The following is a 13,636-nucleotide window of genomic DNA, read 5'->3' as shown; positions in this document are numbered from 1 at the left end:
TATTAAACGTAACAACATTGACACAGGTGAGCCCTGGCTCCTTGATGGCAGGGGGGGAGGATTTACCCTGCACGTCCCAGGTTTGCACACCTGTGACCCAAAGCCCCTGGCAAGTGTCTGATATGTTACACACACAGCTGGAGTGGAGCCAACGTCTGCTTCTTCCTTTGCTTTCCTCAGCTCCAGGTCTCCTGACTCCGGCTTCTTTGATGAGTCAAGGAACCAAATCAGAGGGTCAGAGGGTCTGATGTTCATAGATGCTGCAACTAAATTCAGATTTGCTGATTCTCCATCCAGGCAAAGAGAGGCAAAGAGAGGGGATCTCTTTCTTCCCTGTCTTCTTCCTTTCTTCTGTTGGTTGTGTGTGTGTGTGTGTGTGTGTGTGTGTAGTGGGGTGGGGGAAGCAAGGGAGCATCTGTATAGTGCCTCAAAGAGGGCCGTCTGGCATTCCCTTCCACTAGCAGAAGTGAATGAAACAGGGGTTCATATCACTTCCTGAATCCCGTTCCCAGGTGAGTTTCAGGGCCTTGTTCTCTGGGCACAGACATCTTCTCAAGACTGTCTAGTGGTTGTGACGTTAGAAGATACACATCTGTGCCCTCACCTTTGGGGTCATTTGGTAGATTAAATTCATTTAATCCTGAAAACGTCAAGTAGGAGAGGTGTGGGTGCCCACATGTGAGAGCCCTACTTTCTCCACAAGCGCAGGATGGCTGTGGTCTGTTTAAAAATAAATAGAAAATTTCCTTGTCCGCATGAACATGCACCATGTACATCATATAAATGGAAGAAAGCATGTTCTGAAAATAGAACACGAACGTGTGCGCTGTGGATATTCTTCTCTGTTTGACTCCTTAAAGTGGCAGGGATGGGAATCACACTGGCAGGATGTAGTCCCCGACTTCCTCGGGCTCCCTAGGGAAGCTCCGTGGACGGGGACTTCCTCACCTGGGCAGCAAGGAGTTGGGACTGGATGGCCCATGTCCCGTCCAGCAGTGCCGTCCCCTGTGGCCTGGGGAGGTTGTTTCTAACCACGATGCTTTGTTGCATCAGCCTTTGCTTGAGTGTGGTTGCTGGGATTTCCTTAAGAGATGTTTTTTCTTTGTTTTTTTAAATTTTTAATTTATTTTTTAAATCGAAGTATAGTCAGTTACAATGTGTCAATTTCTGGTGTGCAGCATGTTTCAGTCATACTTCTACATACATATAATTGTTTTCATATTCTTTTTCATTATATGTTACTGCAAGATATTGAATATAGTTGGGATTTCCTTGAGAAGTGTGGTTTGGGAGGGAGACGCCGTGTGAGCAGGCGGTTAATATGCAGCTGAGCCAGGGTGGAACCGTGCTGTGTGCAGATGGTTTCTCTGGGGACCGTGCCTGTGTTAATGGCCTGAGGGGAACCAGCCATGTTTTCTCATCAGGAAGGCCAATGATGACAGCCCCTTGGGCCGTGAATCAAAGCTTCTCTTCCCACGATTGACAATCGAAGGCAGCCTTTCCCCACGTCCTCCCCAGATCTGTGGTATTTTGTTAATTAGGGGATGAGAAACCCGCTGTGGCAAATGGAGAACATTAGGGGGTTGCACGGTGTATTCATTAGTTTTCTGTCAGACCAGATGACTTTGTAATCAGTTAGGAATTGGAGGTGGCTTTCCCCAAAGTAGATAGAAATGATCGTATAGCCTCCCTCTCTCCTTCATTCATTTATTAATAATTTGTTATGCTTAAATGCTGTGATATGTGCTGGAGGGAAGGAAGGTATGTGGCCTGGGGCTTGCAGCTTGGTTGGGAGAAGAGGGTAAAGCACCGTAAGGGATAACGTGCAGGGGGAGGAAGAGCCCTTCTGGGTAGAAATGTCTCGGAGAGCTTCATGGGGAAAGGTCACCTGAGTTAGTACTTTAAAGAGATGCACACTGGGACGTGTGAAGGAGAAAGGACATTCCCGACGGAGGAAACAGTTCAAGCACAAGTTTCTCTAAGATTACTCGGTATTAACTGAGTATCTTTGGTTCAGTTTACAGCCAGTGTTAAAAGTGATGAGGTCCTCTGGGGTTTTCCATACAAACGAGGCGCTTTCATTCTCGATGTGGGCCAGGCATAGCTCTGTGCACTTTCTGATCATTGTCATTTCTACTCCTAACAAAAAACTTGTGACAGACAGACCATTATCAGCCCTCTTATTGGGGAATGGTACGGGAAGTCAGAGGAGGTTAAGGAACTTCTGGAGAACACAAGAGTATATGCAGCAGGTTTGAATCCAGGGCTCCTGACTCTCCATCCTTTGCATCGGTGTGGACTGCTCCAGGATGGCGGACACAGTGTTGTGCCCTGTGGCAGAACGTGCTGGGGGCTATACCACTTGGATTTTGAGGACTTTCAAGATCAGAGAGTCACCCACAGTAGCCATTGTCTTAAATGCAAAGTGTTTGTCACTTTGCATGTATTGTATGAATCAATGATGCTGATTTTGATACAAAATTGCACAATAATTAATAACTCATTTAATCAAGAAATTAAAAAATATGTACCAGCTTGGCTGAGTAGATGCTGTAACAAGCATTGACATTTCCTCACGAGGAGTCCATCATAACCGAAAACTAATAGTAATTGCAGCAACAGTGACCCTCCAGTGAGTCTCTACTCTGGTCTAGGCACTAGATCAGGTGCTTTTTATTTGACATCAATCAAGAAACATGCATATGATAGTGAACATGCATGCCACGTTTTACTATTTTTAAGAAGTTGCCCAGAACTTGCAGTTCTGTGAAATGGGTGTCGTGGTTTCTGATACAGGCATCCCCAGGCCTGGAGTTCCCAGTTCTACAGCCACTGGACCCCTGCTTCCCAAAGTCCCTCCTCCCCTCTGAGGGCCAGATAGAGCCTGTCCTTCTCCCCGCTCAAAACTCATGACTTGTCGCCTCTGTCGTCACGCTGGCCTTGGAGTGGGCGGGAGAAAGTCTGCCTTCTCCTTCACTGAGTTATCCTAAGTGAGGATTCTGGCCCTTAACTCTTTCCATTAATTCATCAGAATTGGGGCTGTATGCTTCTTTGTTTGTTTCTTTCTTTCTCTCTCTCTTTTGTTCTTTCTTTCTCTCTCTCTTGTCCTTTTTATGTTTTCTTTTTTGCTGTATTTTAAATTACTATTTATTGAAGCATAGTCAGTTTACTGGTGTAAAGCACACCGTTTCAGTCATACAGACACATACATATATTCGTTTTCATATTCTTTTTCATTTTAGGTTACTGCAAGATAGTGAATATAGATCCCTGAGCTGTACAGTAGAAACTTGTTCATATTGCTTTTCAATAACGTCTTGAAGAAATTATCCCAGGAGGGCTTTATAGTCTGGGAAACACAAAACCATACATGAGATACATTTTCAGAGGCTCTAGAAAGCTTCTAGCCCATTTCTCCAATGGTGGAGGAGGCTGCCCTCTTATCCTCCAAGCAAGAGTGTGAGAGAGAAAGAGAAACAGAGAGAATGGCCATGAGCAGTCTTCCCCAGGCTGTCCCCACTGTCCCTAGTCCCATGCCCCAGGCCTGCTCTCCTAGTCCACTTTCCACCCCTCAGTCTTCCTTCTGCAGAGATTCTTGGCAGTTGGAATTTCCGTTTCCTCTGGGAGGGAGAACCCCACCCCCAGCCTTGTCCTGCAGCCACCCCTCCCCACTCCATGCACTGGACTATTCCCCAGTCTTTATTTTCCAACAAACAGCAGCCCCCACGGGCTCGTTACGGAAGGGGCTTTTTAGAGCATGGGCTCCCCCGTTTCCTTCACCTAGTTTGGGGAAGGCTTGCTTTCCCCTCCTTCCTGACATCTTTGCGTGGCCACTCCCACTTTTATGTGCCTGAGCAAGAACACCCGATTCTTCCAGGAACAAACAGTCATTTCCCAGGATGGTGTAGACTAGACCCATATTTAGAATGGAAGAAAACAAAACCAGATAAAACTAAACAACCTTTCAAAGCCAACATAAACTGTAGACATTTGGCTTCAACACATCGAAGACCATATTGTTTTTTTCTAGATCGACACCATTTCACATCACTGTTTGCTGGGAGAGACTCTCCACGAACCATGACCCACCCAGAGTGTCCTTTGAGGTTGTCTTCTGAGCACCAAGACTCTCTGCCTGAAAAGTGAATCCAGACTTCTCCCCTTTACCGTTGGTTGACCAAAAATGACCATTTCCCTGAAGTCCAGAGGTTCCAGGGTCAAGTCTGCTTTTTTGCTTTTTCAACTTTTTATTATGGAAAATTCTAAACAAACATGAAAGAAAGGAGAATATTATCATGAGCCTCCACATATAGTCTGCCCTCCATTTCTGTGGGTTCCACATCCTAGGATTCAACCAGCTGCAGATTGAAAACATTTGGGAAAAAGAATTCCAGAAAGTTCCAAAACGCAAAACTTGAATCTGCTGCTCTGGCACTGCTTCCATAGCACTTCCGTTGTATTAGGATTATAAGTGATCTAGAGATGATTTAAACTCTATGGGAGGATGTGCGCTGGTTATATGCAAATTCTACACCACTTTATACAAGGGACTTGAGCATCTGTGGATTTTGGTATCTGACGGGGGTCCTGGAACCAATCCTCTGTGAATACCGAGGGACAACTGTATGCATTTTCCATCTTAAAAATTTTTATCAGCAACACATAGACAATTTTGTTTTGTTTATCCCACCAACAGTTTTATTTTCCCTGCTGCATTATCTTAAAGCAAATCACAGATAAATCATTTTATGCAAAAATACTTTCGTGTGTATCTCTAAAGGTATTCTCTTTTCAAGAAATCATTATCACATCAACATAAAAATCAACAGTAATTCCTTATCATCCCAGATATCCAGTTAGTGTTTGATTTTCCCTGATGCTTCATTGACAGGTGTTTGCAGTTGATTTGTTTGTGGGAATCAGAATCCAAATGAGTTCTATGTGTTGTATTTTATTGATAAATCTCTTAGGGCTCTTTTGATTGATAAGTTTTCCCTTTTTTTTTTTTTTTTTGCCATTTATTTGTTAAAACCACCAGGACATTGGCCTCTTGCAGTTCTCTACTTTCTGAATTTTGCTGATTGCATCGCTGGGCTGTTATGTAGTATGTGCCTTTGTCTTTGTGTAGTCAGTAATTGGTAGTTTGATAAGAGAGGCTTGATCAGATTCAGGTTCAATATTTGGCCAGAGATGTCAGTGATGATGCGAACCTCACATTGCATCACACCGGGAGGCACATCACATCTCTGATGGACCCCTTTGGGATGTTAGGATCTGCCAGTGCGTTCAGGGATTTACCAGCCTGATCTACCCATTAAAAAATTCCCCAAATGATGATGCGCTAACTTAGAATGCCTTCTTCATTTATTTGCTAGAATTCTTGTATAAAGGACTTTTCAATATCAATGACTCGGCTGTAGTCCGATTTATACAGGGAGGGCAGGAAGAGGGCTCAGCTCTTCACCCACCAGTTTTCAGGACAGTAAGTTGGTTCCTAGCATCTTCCAAAGCCAACCAATGAGAGAGAGAGAGAGTGTGTGTGTGTGTGTGTTTTAGCATTATTATGAACATATGAATTTTTAACCTATTCAGTGGGCTCAATTCCATGAAGTAATTATTTTTTTGGTGCTCAAATTGCCCACCTCTGGCCAATGGGAGCCCTTCCAGCAGGCTCCTGTAGGCTGGGCCAGGAGGGGCCCGGGTGTGGGGCTCACCTCTGCCCAGCAGTCTCTTTGGGAACAAAGCTTCTCCCTGGGCAGTGGCTTTGGGGCTTGAGAATTTGATGAAGGGGCAGCAGAAGGTCACTCTCTCCACTTTCCATCCCACATTTTCCCAGGGTCAGAGCTTTTTTGGTGTTACACCATCATCTCCATTTGAGCTGAGACGAACAGAAGTTAAATTTTCCCCAAGATGATAGCAAGTACAAAGGGAGCTGGAACTCCAACCCTGAGAATCCAGGAAGGAGTGAGACCAGGGCAGGTGATGGCATGCCAGGTGGAGAGGAAAGGCCTGGAGACAAGACAGAAGGGTGAATTCAGGGCAGGGTCAGCTCGAAGCAGGGCAGAGTAAGTGTGGAGTGGAGAAGGCAAGAGGAAGTAGATCTTGGAGAACCTGGAAGCCTTTCTGACCAGGAATCAGATGAAATCTGAAAGCGACTTGGATGGAGGAGGGGCAGCCAAGGGTTCACATGGGGCGAGCCGCCCTCCTCCTCTTCAGTGTCACCTTTGCTCCTGATACCGCCCCCTGCAGTGCTCCTCCTGGTCCATTGTCTCCTCTGCTCCCTCCCATCCCAGTCTCTTGGGAATAGGCACCCTTCCTAATTAGTGAGCCCACATCTGGTCTAAAACAAGTTCTCAGCTCTAAGCTGGGGTAATAACAACAGTCCCGTCCCTTAGGATTGTTGTGGGGATCAGATGCGGTACGACACCGCAGGTGCGGAGCCCAGTGCTGGTCCAGAGTCAGGACGTCCACAGACGGGGCCACTGCTCCCGTCCTGAGACTTTTCCCCGCCCTTCGCTCTGGCATTTGTGTTCCTAGGGAAAAAACTTGGTTCTGTCTCACTTGCTCTCTGTTACCAGGGAGTTTCTAGCCTGCAGCTGCTGGAATTTCCAGGGCACAAGGCAATGGAGTTATACTTGAAAACAGTACCAGAAACCCAAAGGCTTTTTTTTTTTAATTGAGGTGAAATTTATATGACATAAAATGAGCCATTTTAAAGTGAAAGATTTAGCGGCATTTAGTACATTCCCAATTCTGTGCCACTGCCACTTCTAGCAAGGTGATTTTTAAGTTCTTTTATTTTCATTTGAAAAAATTTTGGGAGGGGACACAAGTACTACATTTCTATGGCTCAGAATTAAACTTTTGTCTTGTTTTTATTTACTCTCCCCACTTTTTTTTGCTACCTCAGGTGGCTGACCACCCCTTGCTTTACAGCCGCTTGGACAAATAGCATTCTGGCCACATTAAGAGGTCCATAGACCATGTACCCTTTCCCCCAGGCACTCTGTCAACCCCTGGCTTCCATGGAGGAACTCATTTCTTAGAACCATCATTCAATTAAGTAGCACTCGAAGAAAGAAATGATCATTTTTATGAAGGTAGAAAATAATTTCAAAAAATCAAAAGAGCAACTCTTCCTATAAATAAAAATGAATCCACTCAACAAATATTTATTGAGTGAATACTATGTGCTATGCCCTAGGTATTTAGTAAGGCATTAAACAGACACGACTCCTGCCAGGATTTTCTTGGCAGCATTAGGGCACCGGGAGATTTACTTGTTTCCTAAGGCTTTAGAACAGAATTAATCTTGAGCGTCTAAGGCCGAGGATTGTTGAAAAGCACCTCGTTTTGCTGGAAGGGCGCGGTGAGCTGGCAGTCGATAACCTGGATTCGGATTGTCTGCCCCATCTACCATCAGAGGGGCGAGGTATCAGCCCCTGAGCCTCTTCCCCCACGTGATCGATGACCCGAGGCTGGATCCAAGGGGTCCTCCCAAGAACAGAATGAGAGAAAGGCCGCTTCCCAGCAGCCCCCGAGGCGTCTTACGCAGCTCCGCTAGTCTCATGCTTTACTTAAGTGAATATGATTTAAGGTTTATACACAAAGATAATCAGGTCAAAATGACCCTCCTTCAGTTGCTGGAGCCGCTTGGGCAAAGGAACTCGGGAACCGCGGGAAGATGGCTGTGGAGTCTTTCATCACGCCGTCCGCCCGGGAAGGGACAGCTGGATAAAGTCGGAGCTTCTTTGTTCTAGAGCCGAAAAAAATGTTGCAGAATAATAGGCTTGTTATTCATAAATGAGATCATGTAAGTGGGCAGGGCATGGTTCCAGAAAGCTCTACAGATTCATCAAATCTTTTCTCTTTAATTTTCCAAGGAAGCACAGTTTTTTTGGCCCATTCTGGGGATCAGTTAGTTCACCTCCCTGGCAGAGTGGTGGGCATCTTTAACTCGGTCCCAGTGTGGAAAGAGGGCCTCTGTGTCATCCTTGAAGGATTGCAGTCTGAGAACTGAAGGATGGGCTTCCCAGGGAAGGGAGTTTTAAGCGGGTCGGCCATTGAAATTAATTTGTCCAGGAGCAACATTCAAGATCTCTGCCACAAATTGGGCTCTCTGAGTCTCTAGCCCAGTACTGGGCTCTGAGGGGACCTCTTAGTCACCCTTCCAGGCCCACTTCCTCCAGGAAGCCTTCCCTGATCTTAGCTGAATTTTCTCCCTTTCCTGAGCTTCTGTAGCCCTGGCTTGAAGTTTTATTGAGACTCATCCAAACCCCCAAATTAGCAGGAACATCCCATTTCCCAAGCGTTCTAATTCATTGAGGGTTCTCAGTCTTGCTTTGAAAAAATAAGAACAGTGGCTTCTTTATAATACTTCACACTTACTTAGTTTTTATGAAATAAACCAATGTTTATGAAGTCCTTTCCTTGGCCTGGCTTTTTTGGGTACTGAGGGTGACGTGTGGTCTGGGCCTCCTGGTCTGGCGTGTCCGGCTGCACTCACGTGTACTGTAGCAGGACTAGAGGCAGCCACATAATTTGTGGTTTCACTCAGCCAATATTTTCCAAAGAGTAGCCTGGGCTGGGCATTGAACTGGGCCCAGGAGCCCAGGAGCTGGACAGGCCCTGGTCTCTGCCGTTAGGAGCTCAGAGACTAGAGTGAGGAAGACAGATCTCCTTCTTACTCTTTCCAAGAGGAGTGGAAAATAACTCCGGGGAGTTCAGCTGGGTAAGTGTGAGAGGGTGGGGGTGGGTGGAGGGAGCCTGGGTCTACACAGCACGGACAGTGGGAAATAAATGATGTTTCCAAGGCCTAGGATGCAGAGGGTAAGCGGTTAACATCGCAGGCCGGATGTGTAGGTGCCACCTGCTGCGCTAAGCTTGTTCCCTACGGTTCTCCTGTAATCCTCTAAGCAGGTGTAGGTGTTACCATATGACCTATGTTACATTTGGGAGACCTGAGAATTCGAGAAAATGTGTTGCTTTCCCAATGTATCTACTGCATTGTTGAGCTTCTAACTCACCGACTGGAGATTCTGATTCTAAATCCTGCCCCCGTCTGGTGGGTGTCCACCTCTTTGCTGACATACCACCTCCATATTTCTATTATCAAATGTCAGTGTTGTGTCTTCAGATGTATGTGCTGTTTGGCTGCTTTTCCCAGGAGAGGGTTGGACCACGGAAAGGCTTGTCGAGGAAAAGGGGAACAGTGTTGATTGCAGGGGTCTCACTAGAGGGAAAGAACTGGAATGAACTCTTTGGGGATTTCAGTTGGGCCAAAGCAGTGTCACTGAAATTTTGAGAAATCACATACTGAATACAGAGACCAAGAGACACTCGATCTGCACAACCTCTCTCCATGCTGGGACCATCGTTCCTTCCCTTTGTGATAGCGCTTCTCATGTATTGATTTTGTAATACAGCATTTTGCCCTGTTAGGTTGTGAGTTCCTTTGAAGTTGAGAGCAGATGCCATCCATGTCTGTATACCCAGTGCCTAGCCCTGTGCTTGGCCCAGAGAAGGTACTTAAGAGCTGCTTGTTGGATCCATCCATCCACCCACTTAACCATCTACCCACCCACCCATCTATTGATCTGTCCAACCATCCATTCATTCATCCATCTATCCAGCCAGCCATCCATCTATCCAGCCAGCCAGTTACTTATCTACCCACCCATTCACTTATCCATTCATCCATCTGCCCATCCATCATCTCATCCATCCATCCATCCACTCATCTATTTACCCAGTCCTTCATTAGGTGTTCTCCAAGCAGTACAATGGCCTGGTATTATGATCAATACTGAGGTAACAGAGATTCAGTCAGATACAGACCTCTCAAAGAGCTCAGAGTCTAAGGATAATGAGAAGAAAATGTGGTAAGTAGAAATGACTGAATGAAGACTCTATTATCACTAAGCCTGGGACTTTCCAAGAAGATAATGGGTTATTTCTTTATCCTGAATGATGTAGATATGAACGAGGCAACCTCTCCCTCTCCATCCCGCTTCCCTTGTATCTCAGCCCCTGTGAGGTTTTCTCTGGCACCATCTGGCTCCTTCCTCTGCGGGAAGCCCTTTGAGACGTGAGGCTCACTGCAGGAGCTGCCTGCAGAGGGGCGGGCAGGGGGCACTGACCTGGTGGCTTCAAGGTGGCCGTATCACCGTCCCCTCCTGTGTCTCCCCCAGTGGAATGCTGCCCGAAAGCACAGAACAGATGTTCTCTGGGCAGAGTGATCACTCACCAGTCCCTCCTCTGGGAACAGGAGGTGACAGCACATTTATCTGCGAGTGGAGGCTGAATCCTCTGACATTCTTCTTGATTCATCCATCCGACTAGCATTTGGTGAAACACGTCAGACTTCTGAGGGGCAGAGTAAATTCGTTCACCTTCTCCAATTGTGATTGGAGAAGCCACGTGGAGATGCTTAGGGAGGCTGATTTAGCCTCGCAGGACAGCTCGCCAGGCAGGCTTTGGAGCACAACCCAAAGGAAGCCTCGTCAAAGCTCAGTGGTCTGTTATTTTTAAAGGGTCCCAGCAAATCTGGGCGTTTGAAGTAGAAAAGCGGGGAGGACCTATCTTGCAGGACTGGGTGGATTTCACGTCAACAGCAGGACCAACATTGGCTGTTTTCAGATTTGGATGTCCCACTGGTGACCCCGAACGAGTCCGGTCCACCATGAACTCATCATCGTCTCCCTGTCCCAGCTTCACCTGAATGTGCTGATTCCATCCTCCGGAACTTGGGCTTCTTTCCTTCCTCCACCACCCGGTGATCACCGGGTGCTGGAGATTCTCTGTGATCCTCCGTGCTTATGTTCTCTTCTCTCTCTCCCTGTAACTGCTCGGGGGCAGGTCCTCAGTTTCTCTCTTTGGACAGGCCTCTGCTGGCTGATCACATCCCCACTGCTGCATCCACGGTGCTTCCAAAACCCCAGTCTGGTCACATCACTCTTGGGCTTCAAGCCCTGCGGTGCTTTCCCGCTGGGACACAGGGGCGATAAGAACCTCTTCTCCTTACCTGACTTCCAGCTGTAATGGGGAGAGGAGCCAGGCAGACGGAGACCAGGGTCCCACCTTTATTTCTGCCAAGGCTGTTGGCCTGTGTGGTTTCAGGGGTGAGCTAAAAGGCCTGGCTGATTCCCCCTGCTTGCCCAACCCCAGGCTAGACCTTGGGGTGGGGGTGGGGGGTTCATGTAAGGGAAAGCGTCACATCCGTGGTGTCCAGGGAGCTGCCTCACACCAGGAAGGCAAAGGGGAAAGTCGCCAGTGTGCAGCAAACCACGTGCCTACCGCTTCCCATGGTAGGGGAAGCTCATCTCTTAGGGGTCAAACTTACAACAGAGAGATTTTGACCCAGTGACTCCTTTAGAATCATTCCATGCAGGTTCCTCCTCCTCCCGCTGCAGGGGAGGCAGAGTCTCTTGTTTCAAAGGGGGTCGGACAACAGAGGCAGAGTCGGAGACCCTGTTCTTGGAGGAGCTTGGCCAGTAGAATCTGAAAGATCCTCTTGGTGAAGATAAGGTTTGAGCCATGGCTGTGGACTGAATTCCTGTGTTCCCCCAAATTCATAGGTTGAAACCTAACCCCCAGCGTGATGGCCTTGTGGAGGGGCCTTTGGGAGATGATCTGGTCATGAGGTGGAGCTTTCACGAAGGGGATTAGTGCCCTTGCACAGGGGTCTCCAGAGAGCACCCCGTCCCTCCTGCCGTGTGAAGACACAGCGAAGAGACGACCGTCTGCGACTTGAAAGAGGGCTCTCACCAGAGCCCAGCCCTGCTGGCACCCTGACCGTGGACTTCCAGCGTCTAGAACTGAGAGAAGTACATTTGTTGTTTATAAGCCACCCAGTCTAGGTATCTTGTTATGGGAGCCTGAGGGGCCTGAGACGGTCACTGTACTGGCTTCCTTGGGCTGCTGGCACAGGGTACTGCAAACTGAGTAGCTTAAAACACAGAAACACCGTCTCTGGAAGTCCACGGTCAAGGTGGCTGAGCTCTGTCTGAAGCACTAGGGGAGGACCTGTCCCAGGCTCCACCTCGAGCTTAGGGTGACTCCGCGGCTCGTGACAGCAGCCCACGTGTCCCCTTTTATAAGGACACCAGTCATTAGATTAGGGGCCTCCCCTCCTCCAGGATGACCTCATCTTCACTAATTACGTCTGCAATGACCTTGTTTCCAAATAAGGTCACATTTTGAGGTGTTGGGGGCTAAGACTTCAACATATGGATTTTAGAAGACACAGTTCAACCCAAACAGTTACCTTCTTGACTTGAAAGGTGCTGAAGACTTTAACAGACAGTGACATAGGAGAAGGGCAGTCCTGGGTGGCGGGGGGACCACAGGGGCAAGAGCACAGAGGCGGGTGGGCGGCTTCTTCTGGGAAGGCGGTGGACTTGTGCTATTTCTCCCAAGGCAGAAAACCACCTTGTATTGGATCTGTGGTTCACTTCATCCTGCTGAGAAGCCCATTCCTGGAATAAATCTGGGCACCTTAACTACATAAATCACTTCAGATTTATAAGACTTCACCCTTCCTCCCCAGCTGGACCAGAGGACCTCCCCAAGTGACGTCCTCGATCTTATGCATCTGGGCAGTCCAAATGGTTTGGGAACGTGGTAACTGGATGACCCACTCACTGATAGGAGATGCCTGGCTTCAACTTGGATTTTGCGTTGGTTCTGCAGTTCTGAATTGACTCTCTATTGATCAAACCAAGAAGATACAATCAAATGCCTATTTTGCTGGAAGCAGATATTTTAGGAGTGATGTCGGCATAGTTGGGAGAGTTTGCCTGAATACAGAGTGAGTTGGTGAGTGGAGCCCTTCACTCACTGTGGGTTGTGGACAGACAGGGTGAGCCCCCCTCCCCGCCCTCAGAGTGGATGCCTGTGGCCCTGGACATGGCCTTCTTCCATCCTCCTGGGTTCCTGTGGCCACAGCTTTCCGCTCTTTTCCCAGGACCCTCGGTCTGTCACACGTCAGTCATTCAACCTCATTTTTCCTGCTTTTATTGCCCTGGTGAATGGATACATCTTAAGGCCGTTCACCAGAACTTCCTCGTGGCAGTTTTCCCTGTGAAATGGGCTTGACTTGGGGCTGAAACAAACCCAGTTCTAGTGTCGCTCCACAGCTCGGGGGCCCTGGTACATTGCAGAATTTCAGTTCCTCACCTGTAGAATCATCCCCATTGTGGCACTTTGCTCAGGTGGTTCCTCTCCAACTCCCGGCAGGGGTCCCTCTGTCCTCTTGGGGAGCCCAGGCTGCTGTCACAAGCATCACCAAGGCAACATGAGCTTCGGAACAGCATGGAGCTCTTTACTAAGACATTGTAAGGAACGGCACCGTGTTCACTTGTCCATTTTTATTTGATTTTTTATTGAAGTATAATCAGTTTACAATGTGTCAATTTCTGGTGTAAAGCATAATGTTTCAGTCATACGTTTACATACCTGTATTCATTTTCATATTCTTTTTCATGATACATGACTACAAGATACTGAATATACTTCCCTGTGCTATACAGTATAAACTTGTTATTTATCTATTTTATATATAGTAGTTAATATCTGCTTATCTCGAACTCCCAGTTTATCCCTTCCCACCCCTCTTTACCCCCTGGTAACCATAAGT

The 13,636-nt window shown here is 47.5% G+C and overlaps 1 long non-coding RNA gene across 2 annotated transcripts; it reads right to left on the bottom strand.

Moving 5' to 3' along the window:
* Window positions 1–7,199: 7,199 nt before the first annotated feature.
* Window positions 7,200–13,243, bottom strand: LOC140685787 (uncharacterized). Of its 2 annotated transcripts, XR_012059230.1 has the most exons (7): window positions 13,177–13,243; window positions 12,643–12,705; window positions 12,266–12,461; window positions 10,247–10,365; window positions 9,749–9,856; window positions 9,027–9,232; window positions 7,200–7,756 (listed from the first exon to the last, which is right to left on the bottom strand). It is a non-coding gene; the product is annotated as an uncharacterized lncRNA (long non-coding RNA). The 2 variants fall into 2 exon arrangements; XR_012059229.1 differs by having other exon boundaries at window positions 7,200–9,232.
* Between the last annotated feature and the right edge of the window lie 393 nt (window positions 13,244–13,636).

Source organism: Vicugna pacos, chromosome 15, assembly GCF_048564905.1.
Source record: "Vicugna pacos chromosome 15, VicPac4, whole genome shotgun sequence".
NCBI classification, from domain to species: domain Eukaryota; kingdom Metazoa; phylum Chordata; class Mammalia; order Artiodactyla; family Camelidae; genus Vicugna; species Vicugna pacos.
This window is presented reverse-complemented; position numbering and strand designations above follow the sequence as displayed.